The 9,078-nt window shown below is 35.7% G+C and overlaps 1 long non-coding RNA gene across 3 annotated transcripts in view; it reads left to right on the top strand.

The window, feature by feature from the left end:
* The window catches only part of LOC107311904, a 46,049-nt gene extending 37,448 nt beyond the window's left edge, over positions 1-8,601 (top strand). The window contains exons 5-6 of one of the 3 annotated variants that reach the window (XR_001554289.2): positions 1,649-1,790; positions 6,606-8,601. This is a non-coding gene — a long non-coding RNA (uncharacterized LOC107311904). Of the gene's footprint in view, positions 1-72; positions 1,791-6,605 lie in introns of all 3 variants that reach the window. The other 2 variants (XR_004306750.1, XR_001554291.2) reach the window with 2 other exon arrangements.
* The last annotated feature ends 477 nt before the right edge of the window (positions 8,602-9,078 follow it).

Below are 9,078 nucleotides of genomic sequence, written 5' to 3' on the forward strand. Positions count from 1 at the left end.
ATGTAAAACTTTTAAAATGATTCATCTTCATTCTGCAAAACATTAATAAACTGAAAATCTATTTCTTCCTAGCAAGCAGAACTCTGCTGGAGATGGATTTGGCCAAAATAAAGATTTGGGTCTGAGTTTCAAACATGGAAATGAATTTAAATGTCCACTGACAAAATTCTGACAGGACCTGGGACAAACAGAAAAACTGAAAGCAGTGAAGAAAGTTCAGGGACACCCAAGTAATGACTCTCTCCACCTCTGTGTGTGCCTGCACATATAAGTGTCTATGTTTGCATGTGAAAACAACTATGAAGCTATAGTCTTGGACAGGGCTTCTGACTGCATAATGGTTTAATCTTAATGTGGCCTAACTAATTAAAAACATTTGGAGCAGTGACATAGCTGTGACATTCTTTCTTTTGAGTAAGTAAAGATTAATGAAAGACTAATAATCTTCCTAAGCGATATGTGTAACAGAAGACTTTATTGTCTGTTTCATGGGTGTTTTCTTTTTCTTTTTTTTTTTTTTTTTTCATTGCATGCAACACATTTTTTAAAACACCTACTAGAAATGTTGATATTGCAAATTACGGCCCAGATTGGTGTATTTGGAAAAACTTGCTTAAAATCTTTTAAAAATATGGTAAAAAGGTGAACTTAAACTCCTATGTGGGCACTTGATCTGAGAATTAAAAAGTCCTCCATTGAGTTTAACTTAAGTCACTTCCTAAATTGATTTGTACTAAGGTTACCAGGTCACTGTAAGGATATCCATAAAGGGAGTTAAAGCAGATCATCAATTCTATACAGAAAACCAGTTCAGAATATATTCAACTGTAGACATACTCCTAGCAGGTCTGACTCTTTACCTACGTATGTTCTGAAAATCAAGTAAAATAAGGATTAATATTGAAGTTTTAATCCAGATGATAAATTTTGGATGTTTATGAAAGATTTTTTTCCATGTATCTTCTAAATGCTGGGCTTGTCTACTCCATGTTCTGCAGGTGAGAGAAGGCAGAGTTAGTTTCACAGTGCTCTGGAATTAATCCAGGGTGTAAATGCTACTTAACTCATTAGCAGGTTTTGTTGTTGTTGCTGCTGTTTGCCTATATGAACAGTCAACAAGCCCTTTACAGGCCGTGTTCCCTCTTGTGTAGTTTAGCACAAGATACTAGGGCTTGCTGACTTCCCCTGGGGCCTATTCTTCCCGATCTCTGCTATCAGATCAGATTTATGACATGGATAAAGAGCATTTTGGAACAACTTAAAGTTTATTGTTTATTAACCATTAAATCTTCAAAAATGATTTCTAGAAGCCTAGAACATAAGCTTGAGATTGCCCAAGGCCTTTGTTTCCTGTGGAAGAAAGGCCTTCTGGTTCACTGTGCTGAAGAGCAAAGATTTTTTATGGCACTGCCAGGATTTTTCCAGTTGAAACACATACCTGAAAGTATGACAAACAGATAAAATATTTTTCTTAGAAATGCTAATCCAAAAATAAAAGAAATCAAAAGATATAGTGGAATATTTTCTGCTTTGATTTCTGCAGTCCTTGGAGGCTGTGCATCAGACTCAGTGAAGGCAAGGTTGATGGATGTACCAGAGTTAAAACACATTTTTTTATTTGTTTTTGTTTTATACTTACTTCAAAAAGGCACAATGGCCATTATATCATAGTGAGGGAGTGGGCGTTTGGACTTTGTAGAAGATTATCCTGGAAGAGTTTTCCTGAAAGAAAAAGAGCTACTTGTCTGCAAAGAAGACAAACTCCCTGTCAAAAACATCAAAACTTTCTGGTAAAAGCAGGACTTGCTTCTACTCTTTTCCTTTGGATTTTATCATCTTCAACTTCTTTCTCTAGTAAAAGGCGTATTTTTTTTGTGACTTGGTGTTGTTTTGATAGCACATCTATGCACTTATACTGAAACCAAAGATTAAACCTGAAATCTGGGAAGTGATCTCATGTTTCTGCACTGACACAGATTTAATTTTAGAATATGTCTATTTTAAAATTAAGGTTGCAAACTTAATGTGTGTTGAGTAGCTTCCCATTTAACTAGTCCTTCATGATGTGTATCAAATGGTGCAATTTAAACCTTAGTAAGTGGATAAAAATGACTTTGAGTCAGAGGAGCACCAGAATACATCAATGCCTTGAGTTTTTAAAACTAAGCTGCTTTGTTTTGAAAAACAAGTTTTCCAGTGTGATTCCTGGTATTTCTGCTTTAGTTTGCTCTAGAGATGCTGTAGCACCAGCACTGGAAGTAACAGTTCCTTATTTCAGCTTGCCCATGGGAGAGAACATGTCAAAACGTCCCTGGGCAGGCCTAGAGAATTCTATAGCACTGGAAAAGAAAGTAGAGAGAGAAAGCAGACTTAAAAACAGAAAATGGGCCAAGTGAAGCCTTCTAGAGACAAAGATTTTTAGTAGCAGTGAGCAGCATTTCCAACAGCAGTCAAGGGACTTCAAAATGTAAACATTAAGGTGATTTAGAAAAAGTTACTTGGTTCTTTCTGAGTATTGCACTATTTGCACTTTGCACTGGAAAATGTAAAACAATAAATAGAACATTAAAAGTGAATCAAAATTAAAAATATTTTTGGTCAGTTTAAATTCCAGTTCTTGTAGCTATTCAGTCTTTTAAAACCACACTGGCTGGTCTTATTTAAAATTGTCTGTTAGCTTTTGTCTTCAAAATAAGGTAAGAAATAGGCAAATGGTTTGTTTATTAATGGTTCATTCCCACTCAATTGAGTTTACTCCTGATACTATGCGAGTTAATGCCCTGACTATTTTTTTCACTAAACAAGTATGGAAAAGTTTATGTCATGAGGCAGATATTGTTACTGTAGATGGATACCTTTTTTTGTGAGAGGTTACATCAGGTTTAATGGCAAGAATCAAAGTACATGCTTTCAAAACAAACAAACAAACACTGCTTCTTGACAGGCATTTTAGAAATCTTAGCAACCTCTGGTAGAGCAGCACATTTATATGTATACTCGTGGTATTCCTCTATCCATGTTAAATCTGTATTAGTAAATACTAATACACAGTAAGTTGCTTCCTTTGCTTCCTACTAACCCATAATATCCTTTCATTATGAAAACTCATCTATAAGAAATTGAGTTTCTGTTCTGTTCTGCTTCTCTGTGCTTCAGAAGAGCTTGTTGGGAATCCTGTAATAAAATAACTGTGCCAAAAAGTGTCCTTCAAGAGGACACCCCTTATAGCTGGAGGAACTCTTTTGTTGATATCCACATAGTGAACATGATAATTGTCTATACTACCAAAAGGACTTCTTGCTGCAGTATGAACTTCAGTTTATTCAGCTTTTTGCAGGCACAACTATACTGTGTAGTACTATTACTTTTTCACTGTCTTAGTTTTTATGCTTGACAATATTTTCAAACCCATTTATCCTTTTGTCATAATCTTACTTTCTTCTCTTGTCAACCATCCTGTTGCTTGAGCTAGGACACTTTAGTGCTCCAGAACACTTTTGCCCTGCGCCAGATGTCACTGTGGGAAAAAAGAACATGAGACGGTACAAATGCCAGTAATGCAAACAGAACCAAGAAGATAATCATAGTATCTCAGTTCTTGCGGGAAACATCACTTATAAGTAGAACAAACACAGTGTTATTTGTCTTTTCCCCCTTTTATGGAAAGATCTATTTCTGTAAACACTATAATTATTTAAGTATAAAGATTTTTTTTCCTTCTTTCTACTTACTTTATTTGGGTAGGGGTCTATCCCAAAGCAGCATGACCTGAATGTAAACAGAACTGAGACATAGGGTTGTTCTACCATCTTGGGTAAATAATAATATTCCCACAGCACTGTTTGTAACCTGTTTTCATTAAAGCATCAGATCTCATACAGTGAGGTAAATCTAGTTCATTTACTGACCATAAACAATGGGATAATTATTGTTGCATCACAATCAGTCTTTGAATCATTTGGTGGATTTGGATGTACGTACCACCTCATAAGACACGGAGCATGTCATTACAGAGCACTTATTAAAAATCCTTTGTCTTATAACCACAGAGAGATTGCACGGGGATACAAGTTTTATAAAACTGAATGAAAGCAAATATTTATTTGCATTTTTATAAGCATATTTGTTGTTTGGAATTTTCTCCATCTGTTTGTAGTGTCTAAGATAGGATAAATGTTTTAGTGAGCTTGGAAAGGACATTTCTTTACAAGTTACCTGAAAAAAATAAAAATTAAAAAAAAAAAAAAAAAGACAACATAGAAATGGCATCATTTCTTTCTGGACAAAGCAAAGGAAGAAGAATGTGATAAGATTTACAGAAATGAAATTATGCATTCCCAAGTAAAGTTAATTTTATCTCTTTGTTTTTCCACTTGAAGGCATAAGATTTTTTATGCACAGATGCCTCCTCAATCTTCAATTATCTTTTCCTGAAACAAAGAAGGGGCAGATTTCTCAATAAAATAATGTTTTTTCCACCATTCTGGTGATGGTGGTTGTGGGAGGCTTAAAAGAAAATACAAAAATCCATTTAAAGGATTCTACACAACTAGAATGTTATAAAGCATTAAATGTTAATCATCTGCAGATCGGGCAGAAATTTCAATCCTTATCACAGGCTTAGGTGGATATCCATTTCGATTCTTCACACCTCTCCCCAAGGGTCTGGTATCTAAGGCCAAGTTTATTCTTGGATTTCTTTTCTTATACACTGACTTACAAGCAAGACATTCCTAATGTGGGTGCAGTTTGCCTGGCTTTGTTCTTCCATAGAAACACACCCTTCCCCAAAACAAAGAGACATGCAGTTTGCTGGTATAACTGTCTGAGCATTGAGTGCTTCTGTCAGCATGGTTATGCCAGCCAGGGATCAAACCAACACTCAGCGGGCAAAAGTCTGTAGGGGAGAGAGAGTATAGGAATGGCTTTCTATGGTCCCTATGCTGAGAATTATGCATAGCTGTCAGGCACTGGGAAGATGAATTAAATGTATGTGGAGTTATTTCAGATAATTCCTTGCTCCACTTCAATATCCAGTGCCCTTCCCAAATGACTTGCTCAGAGTAATAAAATAAGTGCATTATATTTTATCTGATGCCTTGTCTACTGTTCTCAGCCACCTCCCTGTCTTATAGTCTTTCATCCACATGACTCATCTTCTTTCCCTTAAAGAAGCAAACATGTCAGGGCAGACATGATATAATAGAGAGAAAATAAAAAAAGGTAAAGAAAAAAAAGAAAAAAAAAAAAAAAGTAGCTATTGAATTTATTTGTTCTCTTTCCCAGTCTTTGGGCTGAGCAAAAAAAACAACAAACCAAATGAAGCCAAACCAAACCAAACCAATCCAAAACAAAACAAAGCAAACCAAAACTAGATGATCTTCTAGGTCTTTTCCAACCTTGATAATTCTGTGATTTTGTGATTCTGTAAAACAAACCAAAACAAAAAAGGTGAGCAACTGTTCATTAGAAAGGAAAAATCTGGATGAAACATTCCCTATTTCTCAAACTGAATCAGATTGGAGGCTTTTGGAAACTCAGCAAAATTTGGTTTACATGACCATTTTCTTCTTACATTCCAGCTGCAATTCAGATTAATTTAAGAATATATAAAGAAAAAATGAACAGAATTTCAACCTGAAACAAGTCATCTGAAAGATTTATATCCGTTGGAAATATAAGAATAGCTTTCTAACATGAGGGTAAATCACTTCAAGATGGAGGATAAGGCATTTATAGAAGAGGTTTTATGACAGGATATGAAGGGTCTCAGAGTAGACTGACGCGGCTGTTCAACATGATAATATCTGCAAGAGTGGCTGAAAGAATCTTGGTTGCTGTTTGTTGACATTGTTTACACAATATTCACTCAACTAACTCTTCTTCAGGGCATCTGCCAGGTAAGTGCAGGAACAAGGAAGAATGTCTTCTCTCTTCAATGCAAAACATGGCTTCTTGAATATAAGAGGTTTTACTTCCTTCTAATATGCCAGTGATCAGGGGGAAGTTCTTAGGATAGTTAGGTGGTTTTGTCTCATGGGTCTTAATCATGTCCTCAAAGCTAAAATCAGTCAAAGTTCAGGATATGTACTATATTCTCTATTAAACCACTAAGAACCACAAATGGCAAGGAGTATCCAAGCTTTGGGATTTTGATGTGGGAATTGTCCTTCCCGTCACATTCTCATCTAACACTCTCCATATCTATGACAGGGAGCTCAGACACTGCATTTCCTCTGCTCTTGTTTGGTTCCATCCATTGTGACAGAATAGTTTTGATGGACTTTCTTGTGTGGACACTTTTAATAATATTCCAAGGATTTCAAGTTGTTTTGTGGTATCCTGTATTCAGGACTGAATAGACCAGAGCTCCCTGGAGTCTGTGTTGAATATGGAATACTTCTCTGCCTGCAATTGTAGAGTGTGCTTTTAGGATCTGCAAAAAGACAATGCGGTAACTCTGTAAATGCTTCTTAACATGGAGGAAATGAGCATGGGAGAAGGGCACGAAAGTGCTAGTCTAAAAACCTGTAAACAATGCTGTAGTCTGCCTTCCAAGGGGCAGTGTTTCAGTAATTACAAAGCCTACATCTTTGGCCTTCCAGGACATCATCTTCAGTTGTCTACAAGCACAAGGGAAACAGCGACTGATCCAGGCTTTTGTGTGGCAAAGGTCTCTGTCCAGGAAGAAGAAATGATTGGGGAAAACATGTGGAGCACTCCATCTTCCAAGAGCTTGGCATGGGACAGGGTGTAAAACAACAAAACAACAGAACAACAGGGTGTAAAACCTTGGAGAGGTTTGCTGTGAAAATAAGAATAAAGTGTCCAGGTATGGGGAGCACCTGATTTTTTGCTTCCAGAGCTCAGAACACTGGAAGTGCCTGTGGCTAATCACAAGGGGAGTTCAGACCAGCAAAAACTGATGACACTAGAAGCAGAAAATGATATATGTCCATGTATGGAAATTCCATGAAGTTTCCTTGAAATAATTTTACTGCCTTTGCAGAGTGTGTAATGCACTTACTAATCACAGAAAGGATTATTAACTGCTTCTACAGCAAAGTCCAAAAGATAGATAATTCCAGTGACTCTAGATAAGATGAGGTATTTACCTGATTGAGAAACAAGTGGAAATTAAAAGAAGAACAGAACCTAATAGGACTAGTAAGTTGAGGGCAGATCAGTTGCTAGCTAAGGGATATAAAGCCTCCCGTGGTCCTGGAACTAGAACATTGTTTCCTTGTTTCTTATTTTATTTTATTACTTTTTTTTTTTTTTTTAACCATTTACTTGAGGCAGTAAACTGACTGGATCCCAAGGAGGATGTAGTTGAATTGACACTGAACACAGGGGAAGCACTGTTGAGCCCTGGCACCCAGATAGTATTCACCCAGACTCTCTGGGATTTAACAGCTGTTTTCCAACACAAGCTGTTCCAAACAAAGCAGTCTGGCTGAATACACCATCACTTCTAGATCAGAATGTTCCTATCTAAATCTTACCTCAGAGCCTGATCATATGAACAGTATTGTTTCTGTGCATCTTATGAAGGCTTACCCTTATCTAATTCCTGATGAATTCACAAAAGCAGTTAGGAAATTATCTACTAAAATCTCCTCTCAAGAAAAGAGTGAAATATGGGTCTATTTGCAGAATACTATGTTTTGTTTCCATCTTTGTTTCTTGTAGTGTGTTATCTAATTGTAGAAGTTCTCAATTCTCAAATGGAAGTCTATGTTTTGCTTGAATTCTGCTAAGTACATTATTTCAGATATAACTTGTCATACTGAGAAAAAGAGATTAGCTGTGAATAAATTAGATGAGCTGTGAACTGAAGAACCAATTGCTGCCTTTCAGCAGTCTTAAATCATTATCTTTCAATTTAATTTTTCTTTTCTGGTGAAAGAAATGAAACTGTGTTGACTTTGTTTTTGGTATTCATTGCTTGATCTAATCTCCAGATTTCACATTGTTATATATAATGTTAGATCCAGAAATTTGGATATTTCATTACTTGTGTGACAAAGACTTTGCTTATTTTATATGTTAAAAAAGTAAAAAAACAAAAAAACAAACTAAAAAAAATTGTATGAGAACTGAAAGGAAGATGCATAAAGCTGTGTTATGGCCACTGCATAAGTATGTCCTGAAACAATACTTTCCTTCCAAGTTCTTGTGATGAATTCAAATACAAGAACTGATGTTTATGAAAAGCTTTCAGGACTGGAAGTTTCACCTTGCAGAATGAATAACAGGTAACCACCATAATCTCTATAGCTTTCAGAAATTGATGCATGTGAGAAAAATTGCTGATTCCCTTGTTAAATTTTAATAATAATTAAAAACAAACTAACAAAAAACATAAAAACTAAGGAGCTAGTTAATCTAACTCCCATCTGAAAGGCAATATTAATTCTCACTACTGAACATGGATGTTTACTGTGATTCATGTGATGACTACCGTATAGTAACATTTCATCATGTAATTACTACACATTTCTCAAAAAAATTACTCCTGAACTTTCACTCATTTTCATTGACAACTGAAATGTTTTCTTTTATGTTATTAGAAATAAAATTTTCCACCTCTCTTGAAAAGATTCTCATGTGTTTTTCTTCAGAGACCAACAGTTATTGTTTATGACTTTTGGTTTTCATCATTTCAGAAACTTCATGAATTTTTAAGTAAACCTAGTGTAAATTTTCCATTCTTGGAATCTGAACTCTTATTTTAGCAGCAGCTGTTAGTTACTCCTACTGATATTTAACCTTAAGCCTCTAGCTTCGTGTGAAAAATATATACAATCAACCTGATAGCTTTCAAGCTATCATTACAGCCTTTTGCTGAGGAATGGACTCTTCTGAAACTTCTAGAAAGTCATTATCATATGCCCTCCTGGCCATAAGAGATCAGTATTGACTGAATGATAGGGTTTGATAGTGCACTGCAAACCATTTTTCTTACAAGAAATTCAGCCAAATTACAGAAAGAGAAAATCAAATATTATCTGTAAGTGCAGCCCTGTCTGAAAAGAACATATCCCAGAATTAGCAATACCACTGCAAGCCAACAGA

Source organism: Coturnix japonica, chromosome 3 (assembly GCF_001577835.2).
Source record: "Coturnix japonica isolate 7356 chromosome 3, Coturnix japonica 2.1, whole genome shotgun sequence".
NCBI classification, from domain to species: domain Eukaryota; kingdom Metazoa; phylum Chordata; class Aves; order Galliformes; family Phasianidae; genus Coturnix; species Coturnix japonica.